Raw genomic sequence first — 18,545 nt, 5'->3', positions numbered from 1 at the left:
AAATTTTATAAATATTATTTTAGCTAATAATTAACATTTAACAAAAGACATTCTTCTTATTTCTCACTAATTTTCCTTCTCAAGCTGCTAGGTCCTTTTTATTATGTTTATAGGTCAAGTAGATAATAATCTTTAAACAGACTTTTTATTTATTTATTTTTTTGTTGGTCTTGGGGCCTGAACTCTGGGCCTGAGCGCTGTCCCTCAGCTCTTCAGCTCCAAGCTAACGCTCTACCACAGTGCCACTTCGGGCTTTTTCTGTTTATGTACTGCTGAGAATTTGAACCCAGGGCCTCATGCATGCGAAGAAAACACTCTACGGTAGAGACACTTTCCTAGCCCCTTTAAACAGACTTTTAAATATACCGAGTTCATTTATTAACAGCAACAACAAAACAACCTGTTTTTCAAGAATCCTCTTCTAATTAACAGTTGTCATATGATCACAATGGAATATATTCTAATTAACCTTTAAGATCCCTTAAGAGACTAACAACTTAGTCGCCTGGGACTTTTACGAACATAGACATGTTATAGTCTCTACCCACACGTTCCCCTCAAACCTGCCAGGTTAGTGATGTTTGTCAGTTGTTTTCTTTCTTGATCTGGTCTGAATTTTGAGAAGTTGAACAGTTAAACAAAATTACAAAGAATATAATATTCACAGAATAAATTATTGTTCACAATGTTGTATTTTTCCAGTTGTTTTGCTAAGAATACATTATACACAAAACTTCTTTTTAATTATAATTATTAATTTATGGCAGTGATTATATAGAAAATGTTTCCTTATGACATGTAGTTTCGGGTGTTATTTTTAATAAGCATTTGTTATAAACCTTTCTTATTTTAAAATAACAAGCAAAATTTGTAAAACAATGTAGATTAAAGGTCCTTGATACTAAAATAATTGCTTCAAACTTTGTTGAGTGTAGTGATTGTGGATTTTGGCATAATAATTCAGTGGCTGTTTAATTTTTTGACTTTAGTATTACTTATTAATCTTCATGCCCTTTGGTCAGTGATCTCAGGAAGAGCCACATGAACTGAGCATGACAAGGTCCATGACCTTGTTTGTTTTTCCATTGTGTCTAAGGGTAACCTCTTTTAGAAACTCAAAAAGTATTCTGCAAAAATTAACATTGATTTTGAGATTGGTAGCAGAAGGCATGGGAGCAAAGTGAGAAAATACACATTAAGTTCTAAAGTTAGCCACTGATCAATGCGCTGCCAGTGGGGCTGTTGTGAGTGGACTGGTGTGTGGAGGGCTGCTCCCCCCCTCCGCCTCCCGCCCACCAGGGATGCTTTGGGCGAAGTTTAGCTTCTGGGTCACAGGCTTTGCCCTTGTGTCCTATGATGCTTGGGCAGGCTTTAGCCTTAAACAACACGCCAAGATTACTAACTTCAAAAGAACAAATTCCTTGATTTTTTTCAGTATATCATAATTTATGCACAACAGAATTATTTATTCATGCATTTAAGTCCTTGAATGTGTTTTATATTTGAAATGGAAAGATTTGGTAGAGGGAAGTATACACAGAGAATGTGGCCTTTCTGTAGCATTTCTAGAAAGTTTTCTTTAAGAAAAACTAAAGAGGCTGTTTGGAGTACCATCATACAATGTAGTACTAGACCTCACTTAAAGATTTAGAAAGATAACAAGATGTAATGGGAGGGGAGGAGTATTTTGATAGAGAATGCCATCGGCTTTACATTGAGTATGTAGTATCACTAAAATCTATCCTACCTTATATTTTCATGAGATTTCTTCTTCATTTCCATGAGTTGCTTGCTGTTTAATAAAACAGTGATAATTAAAAAATAAATGTAGTATTTTATTTTATTTCATATGGTAGCTTTATTTTATTTGAAATGTAATTGCTTTGTGACTAACTCTATATATAGGAAGGTACATTGAGATTGATAACATTGTTACACTAAATAAAAACTAAAGGAAGTTTATATTTTCTACAATCTCACCACTCATTTGAAGGGCAATTCTTAATCAATTGATTAGGATTACTTTGTCGTGTAGCTGTTAAACTTTCAGGAAGCTTGCTGGTGATCTGCACCAACGGAACAACTAATGTGTTATTATAAAGCTTCAGCCACTGTGTATGTGTTAATTTATGTTTAATTGACATTATCTAGATGTTCTAGTTTTACTTACAGCCAATATTTCCCATGCTTTTTCTTGTTTACAAAGTTTTCATAACATTTATTTATATATCATAGTGAAATCCTTCATATAATTCATATAATTGGCTATTTCATTTGTAAGTCAACAGAAAACTTAGGGACTGTATTATCTGATTTTTTGTTGAGTCATTTCCAAATCAAATTGAAGAGAATGAGCAAACCTTGCTGTGCCTAGTTGCCACATTGCTTTTCGTAGATATGTAGCAATCACAATATGACCAGCAAGCAAGTTGTTTTCTCACAACTTTCCTGGAACTGGGAATTATCATTTGCTAAACATTTTAAATCATCCTTGTTTACAGAACTCTATCAATGAGATAAGAGGGGAAAATGCTGCAATGAACTACATCTATAAATGTAGCCATGGGAAGTTTCCTGAAGTAGAGGGATTTTTGCGGTGCTGAGTCTATAATTAGAATCACGTAGGCTAGTCAGATTCAAAAGTGACTTTCTAAGTCCTAGCCAACAAAAAATTTTAAATGTAAAGTTACCTCAGCAACCAAGAATGGATAAAAATTAACCACCGTGGCTTAGGCCAAACATGTGCCACTTATTACAATACTCAAAATAAGCTAACAAAACTTTTCAGTGAATCAAAACAAAGTTAACCGTTGTAACCTGCTTTACCTTCTTAAAGTTTCTATTAAGTTCTAAGTCTTACTGCTGGGAAAAATGTTTCTACTGAGACATAACTTCTGTAATTGAGAAACTAATAAAAGGTGAACACAGCAGGCGTTTCATTTTGTGCTATTAACTAATTGCTCAAAACATCCAGAAATTCAAAGGATTTCTCTTGGGTTTTAAATTGGGCTCCTTTTTCTCCTGATTTTTCTCTTATTTGCATGAGCATCAGCATCATTTCTGTAAAGGGAGAATTTGTAAAATCCTTATTACATTAGTGCATTATATGCCTTATATTATTTTGACTTTCTGATAGTTCACAGAGAGATATATTTTGGTATTTCATTCTTTTAAATTGTGGGAACTAAGCTTATTAGAAATTAATACTTAATTTAAGATTACTCAAAAAAACTGGGAGAGAGCAAGGGAAAGGGTGACATTGTCCAGAAAGATATGGACTCATTACCTGACTTATGTTAACTGTAACCCCTCTGTATATCACCTTTATAATAACAAATAAATAAAAATAAAAATTAGAAAAAAGATTACTCTGGAAGAGCAGAAGCACAAATTTGATGGAGGCATCTCTGATCCCAAAGGCTATCCTTCCAAATTCTGTATCTGAATATATGTATAGGCTGTTTTCCTCACAGTGATGAGTAAATCCAGTCAGACAGAATATGCCCATTCTTACAGGAAATAGTCCAAGATCTTTACACAGTTCTGGCTCTTGTGATGCCACAGGAAGCTTTAGTTAATTTTCAAGATCCTAGCAGAGGTTTGATGACAAGCCACGTGTTATCAGACTAAATGAAAGTCCAGGTCATTTATCTAAACATCCATTTCCCAAAGCTAATCTATTAACAATCATAATACTAGGTTTTAATCTTCATACTTTTTTTTAAAACCTCTTCCATCCTTTACATCTAACTTTATACTCCAAATACAGTATAAAAGGCAGGTAGCAAAAAGTCAAGAGAAAGTATAGATTTGAATGTACATGTATTTAAATTTGAAATCCAGCCTCACTAATCTGATCTGCAGGGAGTTTTTGGACTAAATAAGATATCTGCATATACTTTAAAAAAAATTGTCAGTCATGGGGCTTGAACTCGGGGCCTGAGCACTGTCCTGAGCCTTTTCTCTCAAGGCCAACATTCTACCACTTTGAACCGCACTCTACTTCTAGTTTTCTGAGAGTTGATTGGAGACAAAGAATCTCAGGAACTTTCCTGCCTGGGCTGGCTTCAAACTGTGATCCTCAAATCTCAGCCTTCTGTAGTTAGGTTTACAGGCATGAGCCACTGGTGCTCAGCTAAATATTTTATACAGTGTGTGACTTATAGTACTATGTTACCTCTGATATCTTTCATTCCATGAATATTTCTAAAACCATTCTTTAATATTTGTATTTTGAGTACAAATATTATATAATGTGTAATGCATATCCTCAATGCTTTCCTGTCTTCATTTATTAATTAATGTAATATATACAAATAGTCTAACCCCAATAATCCCAAGTCATTTTGTTAGCCTTAAGAAAGATTGCCACTACTTCTTATCTTTTGCATCTCATTAATTTCTGTAGAGTACTTCCTCCCCTATCAAGCCCATGTTTTTATGCCTGCCATAAAAACATAGAAAGTTTGTCCTGTTCTATTCTTTATAAAATATTTGAAGTGGGTTCTGAAGACTTTACAGCTGAACTCCAGTTCTCAATTTCTGTTTGTGTGTACCCTGTCCATATTTATGACTCTGTAAACTTACCCACATCACCTTTCTCTCCAGAATGCCAAGGGCTGAATTTGTCAGGCAGTGACTTTAGTATCTCTTCCATTACTTCAGTTACTCTGTTTGAGTGTTTCTTGTCATTATTGCCTACTGATTTTGTGCAGATACAAGAACTTTTCCGGGGATGGGAAGGTGGTTCAGTGGTAAAATGCTTGCCTCACGTGCACAAGGCCCTGGGTTCGATTCCTCAGCACCACATAAGCAGAAAAAGTCGGAAGTGGCACGATGGCTCAAGTGGTAGAGTGCTAGCCTTGAGCTGAAGAACTAAGGGACAGTGCCCAGGCCCAGAGTTCAGGCCCCACGACTGGCAAAAAAAAAAAGAACTTTTCCTTCTGCATGTGTTCTTCTGCACAAGCATTTGCTTGGGCTTTGGGCTGTAGCAGCACAGGGTTTTCGGAAAGAACCTCTGGGTCCACATCAATTCATCACAGGCTTGTAAAGCTAACTGAAAGCTCATTATTTCATAGGTAGAATTTGGGTTGCATTTGTCTAAAAAATATTTATATCCTGTTTTAATACCTGCCTGCTAAAAATCACCTCTTGGTTTTCAATTACACACAAAGTGTGGCACACTCTCTTCTTCAGATACTTCAGATACTCTTTCTGAACTTTCCCTAGTTTTTTAGCATGTTTAGTTACTAATAAATGTTTTCGTATATTCCAAATTGAGAACAAGAGATTATAAAGGACCAAAGACTTTATTTGGCGATACTATTTATCTTTTGCCTCTGTTTGCATGCCATTTTTATTTCATCACATATGTATTTCTCAACAATACCCCTATATTTTAAGATAACAGACAAAAGAGAGTCTCACCTAATTGTAATAGCAATTTTCTCTAATATAAAAAATGCAATGTATTATATATGCATGTAACAACAGAATCAGATTTTCTTTTGTTTTAGTTGAGATCTTATAAATAAGAGAAAAATGGTTAGAGCTGGATAATTTAATGTTTTCCCCAAAGTAATTAGACTGTGTGGTTCTTTTAAACATCATTGTTTTCCTGCAGTCCAGGGGGGCTTGGAACTTCAAAGTGGCAGCACACCTCACCTTGGGGGTTTGGTTTCCATAGATGAATTTGAGGGTGGAGAACACAAACATCTGGGAACATCTGGACTATCTTTTATATGTAACTCCAGGCCTCATACTTGGCTAGGCTGCCTCAGTATTACTGAGCTATGCATATGGCCCGGTTATTTCTAGGATCGGACCTTTTAGCTAAAACCCAATCTATCCACTTTTAGATTTCATTTTGCTATTGGGTTCACAGTTGGGTGCCACTGTGTACAGCTACCCTCTTTGAAGACAGGAATCTCTCAGAATTCTCTGCATAGGCTGCCCTGGAACCATGATTCTCCCAATCTTAGTCTCTTATGTAACTTGAGGTGATAGGCACCATGCCAACTATGGGTTGAGAAGAGAGCTCATAAACTTTTCTTCCTCTGCAGACCTTGAACCGTGATCCTCTCATCCTCAGCCTCCCAAGTAGAAATATTTATAGTCATGAACAACAATTGTTCTTAAAAATTATATTCAGACTTTTTAAATTAAAAAAAGCTTTCATTTAACCTTCAGAGTCATTTTATTTTTCATTATTCTGAATTTAGGTGCATATTACAATTTATATAACTTTTATATAGTATAAAATATTTTTATTTAAAATTTAAAATATTTTAATTTAACTCAGGGACTTAGACCTGTTAGACAGATGTTCTATCTTTTGAATTGTGCATCCAACCCTTTATACTTTAGTTTTTTTTTTTTTAAATTAGGGTTTCACGTTTTTGCCTAGAGCCAGCATTGGACCTTGATCTACCTCCTTATGCTTCATACCCAGCTTATTTGTTAAAACTGATATCTCACTAACATTTTGCCTGAGCTGACAAACTGAGATAGTACTCTGGATATTCACCTCCCAAGTAGCTGGACTTACAGGCCTTACCTATCACAATAATTTAAGATATTAAAAAAAACATTTTATAATTTACTTCCACAACACATGGGGCCAATCAATGAATATATATTTTATTAAATGAATTAGATCAGTTAGTGTCTTGCTGGTACCTTCTCTTCTACAGAATTCACAATTTGTTTTTTTTTTCTTAAAAGCCAATTACATAGTTTCCAAGACAGTGAATAGATACATAGAAATAGTATAATGGTTAGAACATAAATGCATGTTTGATTTTTAAAATTTCATGTGTGAAAATGTAACTGGAGGGGATGGATGGGGCTGGAATAGCTTGAAGTGTGCGGAACAATGTGGTGGCGTAGATCAAGATGGATGGCACTTATGAATTGGCATGTTGATAAATTGGCATGCTGAGCCAAAACCCCCTTATACATTTAAAGATAATGAATAAAATTTAAAAATTGTTACCTAGGTTCTTTTGGACTGTCTAAAAATACTCTTACAAGTGTCACCAATATGCTGTTGCCTGCCAAATCCAATTGTAACTTTCCATTTTTCCATCTTCCCTTGATTTTGTTAGCAGTGTCCTACCACATGGAACTCTGTCTTCTTTGTATTTTAATTAGTTTCAATTTTATATTATGAAACCAAGAGAACTACTTAAAAATCAGCACTTCTGTATCCCTTCATGGTTTAGTAAATGAAACATAATCAACAGAGTTCACTGTGTTCTCTTCTAATTAGAAGCAGCCATCATTAAAAATTTGGCATTTATAATCCCAAGCACTACAAATACAGATTTTGCTACATATACTAATAGCTCTTTTATTTATCTTTTCATTATCTTTAAGTAGTTGTACAAAGGGATTTCAACATATCCGTTTATGCATAAAGTACATTTTGATCAATATCATCCCTCCCCTCACTCTCTCCCACCCCATCTGTTCTAACCTCACGTACTGGTTCCATGTTTACTTATGTACATTGAATATTATAACTATATATCCAATCTTCCTCTCTCCATTCATCTTCCTTTCCCTGTCATCTTGAGCCCCACCCTCCTCTAACAAAAATGTTTCAGCTTCTTAGTATATATTTATAATTCTTAGCAGTACCTCATATGTTGTCCTTTTGTATTTTTCTTAATCTTTATATGTGTCTAGATTCTTCAGAATCTGGTTTTATTTCTTCATTTGACCATCTAAGGACCATCTAAGGCTTTGACCTCTGTGGCTTAAAATTTACATTTAATTCTTCCAGTGCATTCTCCATGCTAATGTCTGAACTACCTTTCTAAAATATCAGTGCACTTTCCTTGCTTTTTAGGAAAATGGGAAACATCCAGTGCTTCTTCATGATCTTTAAAGTGATGTGAGAAATTCTGGGATGCACAACAGATATATAAAACAATTCCAACTTATATCTGGTTATGTCTCTGCCCTTTTATTCTGTCACCTCGTCTACCGACCCTCTACCCTGAATACATTTGCTACTTCTAAGTTATGAATGATCATGTCAGAGAACTTTATGAATTTTGTGTGTCTACCTAGAGACCTCTTCTCCCTTTACCTTGTGCAATGGTTACTTCCTATCAGTAGCTTTCGTAATGCATTTTCGTTGAAATGCAGTTAAAGGCTATTTCAGCTTGTGTTACTATGCACTTAAACATTTCTATTCAGAACATGGTCTGCAGACAAGCAGCACTGGCATCCCTATGAAGCTAGTTGGAAATTCAGCAACATACCAGGCCCATCCTTACCTACTGCATCAGCAACTCTGTGTATGTATTACTGGTTCTAATGGCCCTGATGCAGCTGATGCTCAAGTATTTTAAAAACATTGATCACATAAACTATAGCTGTTGTTTCTTGATGTTTCTTATAGAACTTAGTTTCAGGAGCTGTCTCTTGTTCAACATGGAATCCTCCAAACCTTCCACAGAACTGTTCTACGGCTACATCATGACTCTGTACATCTACACTGAGTGACCTGATTTATACTTTTCTTTGCCTTCTGCAAGCACATCTGATCTTCTAAAAAATTATGCTTGGAATGTAGGTATTTTCAGCGCTAAAACAGCTAAATTATTTATCTCCATGAGAAAGAGAAATATTTTTGTTCTCCAAGTCTATGTCCATGTAAACTTCGAGCATTGCAGTTATTTGTCATAAAAATTGGATAAATCATTTCCAATTTATAATTAGAATTGTTTTGTCTATGCAGGACCCACAAGCTATGACATTTTCTTAAGCAAAGAAATTACAGTGAGATCTGTCATATTTAAATAAGATGCTACATTTTTTCTTTTATTATTATTATTATTTTATTGTGAAAATACCTTTCAGAGGGGTTACAATTACATGGGCAATGTAATTGTAATAATGAGTACATTTCTTACCAAGCATTGTTGCCTCCTCCTTTGTTTCCCCTTCCCATCCCTTCCCATCTCCTCCCCACATATCCCCCCCCCTCGCCCCACTAAACTTGTAAATTTCGTTTTCAACATAACGACTTGTACATCTCGTTGTTGCAATGGGTCCACCTGCATCCCTATTTAAAAGATTTGTTTTTTCCCTTCCCCTCCACAAATTATATCAACATCAAATACAGTGAAAGCAGGGGTTATATCGTGGTGTAGAGGGACATACATTTTTTCTTAAGACAGAAGCTATCTCTGATTTTTATATAAAATTTCCCATAAAATTGATTTTTAAAGAAATTTTGTAAAAGTACAAACAAACTGTGTTGTGGTGGCTCACACCTGTAATCCTAGCTATTCACAAGGCTGCAATCTGAGAATCATTGAAACCAACCCAGGCAGGAAAATCTGTGAGACTATTGTCCAATTAAATACCAAAAAAAAAAAAAAAAAAAAAAAAAAAGCCAGAACTGGAGCTGTGGTTCAGTGGTAGAGCATTAGCCTTGAACAAAAAAGTCCAAGGACAGTGCCTAGGCCCTGATTTCAAGCACCAGGACTTGCACACACACACACACACACACACACACACACACACAGTACAAACATTCAATTATTAACAAAACAAAAATATTAATGTAAATATATACCAGAATAAAATCATAAAACATTTTAAAAATTCAAGAGTATTGTTAGCACTTGTTTTTTGTTATGTTAATATGATTAGTCAAATCTGTTTTCTAAATTTTGAGTCTTATTTGTTCTGATACAGATTTTATTAAACAGAGTGTATTTAAGTAATTGACCTGTATATAATATGTAATGTTAAGAAAATGCAATGTCAAGAAAAAATATATTCATTACTATGGACTATAAAAACTTCAATAAATCATTTTTAAGGGTAGGGAAATGTACCTCATTGACATGTACAAAGCCCTGTGTTCAATCCCCAGCACCACACACACACACACACACACACAAATTCTTAGGCTGGGGGCCAATGGCTTATGCCTGTAATCCTAACTACTCAGGAGGCTGAAATCTGAGGATCATGGTTTGAAGCCAGCCTGGGCAGAAAATTCCCCATGAGAGTCTTATCTCCAATTAATCCCTCAAAAAAAAAGGAAGTGGCTCAAATTGGGAGAGCACTAGCCTTGAGCAAAAGTGCTCAGGGACAGATCCCAGGCCCTGAGTTCAAGTCCCACCACACACACTCACACTCACACTCACACACACACACACACACACACACACACACACACACGCACATTAAATATTTAAATTATGCATTAGTATTAGCATAATTTTATTTAAATGACCTAACCTGTTGAGATCTTTCATTTGTTTTTTCTTTTATATCACTTGCCTAAAAAATATTTTGTAAAGAAACAGTACTATTCTCAGGACAGAGTATACAGAGAGATACTTGATGCTTCTCATTAGAAATTGTGATGCCAATATTTACTTTAGTACTGTTCTAAAATATGAACATGCTGCCAAAGTCATGCGTTAGATACTTTTTTGTCAAACTGTATACAAATGAGTAGATATAGTGTAGGAGAATGCCAACTTTAAAAAAAAGTTGTTTCAGTATAAACTTAATATATCAGGATCATTCCTTCCTGAACCTCTAACATTTATAATGACCACAGGACAATATTCTTTCATTATGCTGAATGCATTACAAATTATTTTTCCACTCAATATTCAGTGTATGAATTCTTGTCAGTGTAGTACTATCAAGATTTTTTTATCAAGAGCCAGCTGCTGGTGTCTTATGAGTGTAACAATGGGTATTCAGAAGGCTGAGATTTGAGGATCATGAGTTCAAAGCCAATCCTGGGCAGAAAAGTCTGTGAGACTCTTATCTCTAATAAAAAAGAAAAAGCCAGAGTGGCTCTGTGGCTCAAGTGGTAAAGCACTATCCCTGAGCAAAAGAAGCTCAGGGACAGAGCCAAAGCCCAGGCCCAGAGTTCAAGCCCCAGGAAGAGCAAAAAAGAAAAGATTTTTAATCCAATTTAAAGTGTCTAAATTATGCCTTTCTTAGAGATTTTTTAAATCCCCCTAATTCACTCTTGCAGTGTTAGCAATGACTCAGTTTCATGGAAATGAATAGAATTGTGTTTCAAGCCCAGTAAGAGTTTCACCTAAGTTTAAGTGAAAATTCTCTGTGAATGTTAGAACTTCTATGATATTCAATTCAACAAATGCTTGCAGAGAATCCCCTGTGGACCAGGCACTTTATGGGGAGCTGGTGATGAGTAGTATCTCATATTGCAAAGGACACATGAAAATAAAACAATGTAGCACATAAGTCACTTCTAAGATAAACTCAATCCTGGAGAGCTCAGTACATGGCTCACTTCATTTACCTCAAGGTGACAGGAGATAAGAGGTTTCTAAAGTGACCAATGAAGAATTCCTAGATTTTGTACTATATATTTTTTATTGTAAAGATATTGTACAGAGGGGGTACGGTTATATGAGTAAGGTAATGAGTACATTTCTTATCGAGCATTGTTACCCCCTTCTTTGTTTTTTTCTCCTAGCAATAGAGGTGAGAAGGTACTTGCTGGAAAAGTGTTTGGGGAGAGTGAATAGCAGTGGTAAAAGAGGACTGCTATGACAGAATACGTTATGTGTGCTGGAAGAAAGATAGCAACAGTTTAAGATACCTGGTGTGTAAAGGAACACTAGGAAGTAGTAGGAGATGAGGCTTGACTGGTAAGCAAGAGCAAAGTTCCTGTGAACTGGACAGCAAAGAAACTTGTTTATTTGTTTGTTTTTAACTCACAGGAGATAATGAGGACTTTCAGAAGAGGGATAACAAGAAAGAAAGGGAGCAACCATTAAAGAATGTCTAGTATACTTAATAGAGCTAGGTGTACTCAATTTCTGTCCAACAAGTTTCTTTTCTTATTTCATTTCTCCTATTGATGCTTAATTGACAAATACCTGTAAGGAGAAGGTTTTCTTTTCTCAAATAAATATAACTGGTTAAAAATCAGAAAATCCTTTGCATGTGTGTATTTGTGTGTGTGTATGTGTGTGTGTGTTTGTGTATGTATGTGTTTGTGTGTGTGTGTCTGTGTGTGTGTAGCGCATGCGCGCGCCAGTCCTGGGGCTTGAACTCAAAGTGTAGGCATTGTCCATGAGATTCTTTTTGCTCAAGGATAGCACTCTACTACATGAGCCACAGCTCCACTTCTAGATTTTTTTTTGGAACCTAATTGCAGATAAGAGTCTCACAGAATTTCCTGTCCCAGTTGACTTTGAAAAGCGATCCTCAGATCTCAGCCTCCTGCGTAGCTAGGATTATAGGCTACAAGAAACAGGCTTTCTAACATATTTATAAGGTATTTCTTTGTTTATTTGTATGTCCCTCTCCCACAATATAACCCCTGTTTTCACTGTATTTGATGTTGGTATAATTTGTGGAGGCAAAGGGAAAAAACAAGTCGTTTAAATAGGGATACAGGTGGACCCATTGTAACAATGAAATATACAAGACATTATGTCGAAAAACACACTTTACAAATTTGGGGTGGGTGGGTGGGAGGGAAGATGGGAAGGGATGGGAAGGGGAAACAAAGGAGAAGGCAAAAATGCTTGATAAGAAATGTATTCATGGGCTGGGAAGGTAGCTCAGTGGTAGAGCGCTTGACTTGCATGCCTGAGGCCCTGGGTTCGATTCCTCAGCACCACATAAGCAAAAAGAAAAAAGCTGGAAGTGGCACTGTGGCTCAAGTGGTAGAGTGCTAGCCTTGAGCTGAAGAGCTGAGGGACAGCACCCAGGCCCAGAGTTCAGGCCCCACCACCGGACCCAAAAAAAAAAAAAAAAGAAAAGAAATGTACTCATTACCTTGCCCATGTAATTGTAACCCCTCTGTATGGTATTTTCACAATAAAAAAATAAAAAATAAAATAAATTTTTAAAAAAGAACCAGGCTTTAGAAACATCTGCTAAAATGATAAACTATAAGAAAGAATTTTTTTCTGGTTGCTAGATTTTATATAAATGCTGAAATTTTTACTCTAAAGAGTAGTAGAGCATAGGTGAGCATTGGTGGCTCACACGTGTAATCCTAGCTACTCAGGAGGCTGAGATCTGAGGATTGTGGGTCAAAGCCAGCCTGGGCAGGAAAGTCCATGGGACTCTTATCTCCAATTAACCACCAGAAAACTGGAAGTGGCGCTGTGGCTCAAGTGGTAGAGCACTAGCCTTGAGGTGATGTGCTGAGGAGGGACAGTGCCCAGGCCCAGAGTTCAAGCCCCACAATGGACCAAAAAAAAAAAAAAAAAAAAAAAACGAGTCGAGTATGACTGAGCACATGTGCAGTTATAATTGACAGAATAACTTATTATTTATTATCTATTATTATATTTTAACGACCGTTTACTCCTATTTTGTTTCTTAGTACACGTTTCCTAGCTGTTGGATAGAAAAGGCATCTCACTGACTGGATGGACACACTTTTGAGACGCCACTCCTATACACTGACCCCGAGAAAAATTGAACTCAGTTTAAATTAGTGTATCTGAAGTCTTAACATGTAATTGAATATTCAGTAGTCATAGAGTGAGAAGAAACTTCTGTTAAATGGAAGCATAAAGTTGAAATTTCGAAGAGAGCCATAAGAACTCCAGCTTTCTGTTTTTACTTGACTTACTTGGTTTTATTTCCCTTCCCCACATAAATTGTTATAAATTTTCCACTTGCTGGAAGTGTTTTCTCAAGCATTGCAGAATGGTTTAGCTTATTTGCCTTGGGTATAAATCCATGTGTAATTATTTTAGCAGGTGAGAGAATTCAAGGAAGTGGTGACTTGCTAGGAAATGAGTTTGCAAGCCTGTGAATTTTCCTCTTAGTTGTATGATTTCCTAAACACTCCATTTCATTTCCTTGTGAAAGGTATTTTTCCACCTCACTTCAGCTTAAGGCTGACCCATAGGAGGTACTTTTTGCAAACACTCTCCTGTGACAAGCCTCTCCAGCAAATCTCATGAGCAAGATTTCCATTTCTCAGCTAGAGATTGTTTGTACACCGATCTTATTTGCTAGTGGAGATGTTTTGTTTTAATATTGTTTAAACATAAACAAAAACAGCTTCAAAATGTTTTGATTGTTACTAATTTGCCTACATAGTATTTTGTGCAGATGGGTAATTCATTAAAAAATAAATAAAATTGAGTGATCTATTTGATATCAAATTTCAGCTAAAAGTTATGCTTGTCTCTTTAAAAGTAATGTGAAAACATAAATCTATGTGTGTTTTAGTTATGAACAGATGAATTAGTTACAATAACGGGAATTTTATGAGACACAAACCATTATCTTGTTAGGAAAAGTTTACAGATAAAAAAATCAGACAGGATGTAGTACACACTTGGGTCAGACTGTTCGCATACTTACCTTACACACATACATCACACACACACACACACACACACACATGACAAAGGCACGCACACAAAGATGACATTCCTTAGTGGCAAGTGAACATCAGCCCCATCATCTCTGGTCATACACTTGTATGCAGGTACCATGTATATCATTTTAAAATTATGCTGGCAATGTCAGAAATAATACTCTGGACATTTGAATTGTATTTCAGATGGAAAAACAGTTTAGTTACAAAGCATGATTTTCGACCAGCGTTGGTGGCTCATGAATATAATCCTAACTATTCAGAAGGCTGAGATCTGCAGATTGAAGTTCAAAGCCAGCCTGGGCAGGAAAATCCCTGAGACTCTTATCTCCAATTAATTACCCAAACAAAAAACACGGTGGAGTGGTGGCTCAAAGTGGTAGAGCACTAGCCTTGAGCAAAAACAGCTCAGGGACAACACCCAGGCCCTGAGTTCAAGCTCCACGATGACGACAACAACAATACAAGTACAATTTTCTAAATTTGTTATGCCAGTGTTTGAGATATATTCTCATTTTTGAGTGGTCACTATATATTTCAGTCTCATTTTATATAGTGACAAAACAAGAACCCCTTAGTAATTTAGTTTATATTGGTAGTAGTGATGGTGGTGGCAGGTAGGTGTGCATACCACATTAAGATTAAGTGCAGTGTGAAAGTGCTGCTGTAACATCTTCAGTGGCAGAACCCTTTTACATAGACGGGGCAGAGGAAATCTCTGAAAAGGTAATATAGGAGAAGAGATCTGAAGGAAATGAGAAAGGAAGATACGCACCTGCTGGGGAGAATATTCTAAAGGGGGAAAGCAAATCCAAGGTTTATTCTGGGTACAGTATGAGACTCGATGGTCTGGCAGGTGATGGAATGTGTTGGGAGATGAGGTCAGGGAAAGGTGTAAAGATCTGTTGGGATTTTTCTTCCCATTGAGATGGGAAGCCATAGGCAAACTTGGTGCAGATGCGTGGGGTCATCACACTTTGTTTTTTTGGAGGATCACTAACTTCTTTTTGTTTAATTTGTATTTCATTGTAAAGATGCTGTCCAGAGAGGTTACAGTTACATCAGTAAGGTAATGAGTACATTTCTTGTTGGGCATTGCTACCCCCTCCTTTGTTTGTCTCCCACTATCTCTTCCCTCCCATAAGGATCACTAACTTCTGAGCTGAATCTGGACATGATGAACCAGAATGAAAAGGAGGAAGACCAGGTTATGTAGTTTTGCAACTGCCCTGCAATTTTCAAGAAATGACAGTTCTATATAAAGTCGATGAAGTCTCTTAAATTTGCTGAGGCTGTTTCCTCATCTTAATGTGGGAATAGTGAGATGAGATCTGTGTATTGACTTGTTCTGAAGATTAAATGACTAAACATGCTGGGTCCGTGTAAGACCTTATATAGGTGATTCACTCTGAAGATCACACACACACACACACTCAGAGAGAGAGAGAGAGAGAGAGAGAGAGAGAGAGAGAGAGAGAGAGAGAGAGAGATGATAGGCACATTTTTAACTAGTCAAAATCATAGCTTTGACCATTGCAAGGGTGAATATTCTTAGTCTTCACCCAGTCTGCTGTCTTTATTGTCAAATACAGTTTCTACATTGTCTTTTCATCCTAGATATATGAGTTTGTTAGTCTGTGCTCCTGACTTTGGCACACAATCCGCTAATAGCTCCATGCAACTGTCTTATTTCAAAGTTAGTGAATTTAGTGTTTAGAGTCCTCATAGTGTGGTGCTAGCTTGCTGCATTCTGAAAATGCTTGCTTTCTAATCCTCTAGAGTTTTATTTGGGGTCCTTTGGCTTGGAATTGGCTTGGAATTGTCTCTTTATTTGCAGGTATAGTGGACTGTACTCCACATACACTTATTTAGGTGCAAAATAACTGTACAACATAGCTGAGTGGAACAGCACTATTGTGCTTAGTGCTGGAAAGAATCTCAATTCTGGTCTTTGTTGAGCTTTTCCTGTGTCTCTACTTAGGTTGTCAGGGGCTCTTGTAATAGTAAGCCACCTGAGAGACATAGGCAGAGGACTTGTCTCAGGCCTATTTGAGACTGACTATAGTCCTTTCTTAGTCAGAAACTCAGAAAAGCACTCATAGTTTTCAGTGATTCCCAAGCAGTCTAACTAAGCTGATGTCTCTCCTCATAGCTTTAATTTGTTTCTTCTTTATCTCTCCAGTTCTATAGCTCTGTCCTGGTGTAGGATGGGATGTTTTGCTCTTGTTGAATATTCTTGATTTCTTACTTATCTGTTCTTACCCATGATTGATGCTTTCTTGGGAGAGAATGCTACTCAGTTGGCTTGAAAGAGTGAGGGTGGTTAGAGATGACAAAGTAAATTCAGAAGAGAAAAAACAACAACAACAAACAAGCAGTGGTTATTCCACAGCATTGTGCTGCCACATACACTTTTAAATCTGATGGTCCTATTTTTCTTTTCAAGCCCGTCTTGCTTCTCAGGTCCTCTTTGCATCCTGCTGGCTGCTCTTGACTGCTTCACATCATAGGAGATAAGTGCTCATCTCCTGCATTCTTGGGCATTTTGCATGAGTCCTTTCCCTTGACTATTATTGTTTGGTATCAGATCACTTACAATAGTTACTTTCACTTGTTGAGTCAGTGTTTTTGTTTTTGTTTGTTTGTTTGTTTTTTGCTTTGTTTTGTAGTGGTGGGAGTTAGGTCTGTGTGTGTGTGTGTGTGTGTGTGTGTGTGTGTGTGTGTGTGTGTGTGTGTGCGCGCGTGCGCATGCGCATGCGCACGCTGCTTGTTTTGTTTTAATCTTAGTTAACCAGGGCTGCCATAACAAAATACCACTGACTGGGGGCTTTAAGGACAGAAATTTATTTCTCACCATCTAGAGGCTAGGAAGTCCAAAATCAGGGTTAACAGCAAAGGATATTTCATTCTAAGGCCTTTTCTGTTGGCCACTATTTCTCAGTGTACTCACATGCACGTGTGGAGAAGGCAGTGAAGGTCTCCACTGTGTTTTCTTGTAAGGGCATGATTCCCGTCCTCAGGGCCCTGCTCTGGTAACTTTAGGGAACACTGCTTACATCCCCCAGATCTCATTTCCAGCTATGATCACATGATCACATTGCATGTTAGGGCTAATCCATATGAATAGGATTGTGATACCTCCTGCACACGATTACTGTGGCCCTTTGGGGTCATTTGTTCCTCCATATGAATTGTAGGAATGTTTTGTTTTCTATTTTTTGATGAGGATTGAATTGAAACTGGACATCATTTTTTATAATATACTCATGGTCACAGTATTAATTCTACCAAGATATAGAAAGTCTATCCATTTCCTATGTATTTTCTTTAACTTTTTCTATATAGGTGATGTACAGAGGGGTTACAGTTACATAAGTAATATAATGAATACATTTATTTTGAACAGTGTTACCCCTTCCCTAATTGTCTCTACTACCCTCCCAATTCTCCCTCCCCTTCCCTACAAGTTGTAAAGTTCATTTCCAACATAGTGTCTACTGAGTAGCACTGTTGAATTGGTTTACCCTTTATTTTATCTTTCTTTTCTATTTAATGTGTTTTTTTTTATTATAGAGGTCTTTCACCTCTTTTGTTAGGGTTCTTCTTAGGCTATTTATCAGGTTATTTTTCTGATTTCTTTTTCAGCACATTAATTATTATTGTATGGGGAAGCTACTGATTATTTTATTCTAATGATGCATTGTGAATCTGCAAAAAGTGTTTACTAGGTCTAAAAGTTCTTTTTGCTGGAGTCTATTCAACTGTATGATCTGCAAATTGGGATGATTTGAGTTTTTAATTATTATTTCTATTCTGTTTATTTCTTTTGCCCTATTGCTCTGGCTAAGAATTCAAGGACTATATTGAATAAAAATGGAGAGAGTGAACATCCCTGTTTCATTCCTTATTCTAAAGGAAACATTTTTAATTTTTCCACTCTTGGTATGAATTTGTCCTTTATTATGCTGAGGCATGAGACTTTATTTATTGTTTCTTTAGGAATACTAATTATGTCAAAGACTCTCTGAGTCTATTGATCATGGGATTTTTTGTCTTTGACTTCATTTATGTATATATTTATATTTATTTATCTGTTTCTTGAACTAACCCTATGTCCTGGAAAGAAACCACTGTATTGTATTGTTGAATAGGTTTGTAAATATTTTATTGACAA

General features: G+C 36.4%; 1 protein-coding gene and 1 long non-coding RNA gene across 7 annotated transcripts in view; one reads left to right on the top strand and one right to left on the bottom strand.

The window, feature by feature from the left end:
• Adgrv1 (adhesion G protein-coupled receptor V1) overlaps window positions 1–18,545 on the top strand; it is a 469,087-nt gene that overhangs the window by 247,580 nt on the left and 202,962 nt on the right. The window lies entirely within an intron of this gene.
• LOC138832894 (uncharacterized) overlaps window positions 1–18,545 on the bottom strand; it is an 84,177-nt gene that overhangs the window by 40,586 nt on the left and 25,046 nt on the right. Inside the window, exon 3 of one of the 6 annotated variants that reach the window (XR_011373735.1) lies at window positions 1,748–1,792. The exons of the other annotated variants lie outside the window; for them this stretch is intronic. This is a non-coding gene — a long non-coding RNA (uncharacterized lncRNA). The remainder of the gene's footprint in view (window positions 1–1,747; window positions 1,793–18,545) is intronic. 6 annotated transcript variants of the gene reach the window in all.

Source organism: Dipodomys merriami, unplaced genomic scaffold (assembly GCF_024711535.1).
Source record: "Dipodomys merriami isolate MVZ:Mamm:240054 unplaced genomic scaffold, mDipMer1.0.p SCAF_20, whole genome shotgun sequence".
Taxonomy (NCBI): Eukaryota; Metazoa; Chordata; class Mammalia; order Rodentia; family Heteromyidae; genus Dipodomys; species Dipodomys merriami.
This window is presented reverse-complemented; position numbering and strand designations above follow the sequence as displayed.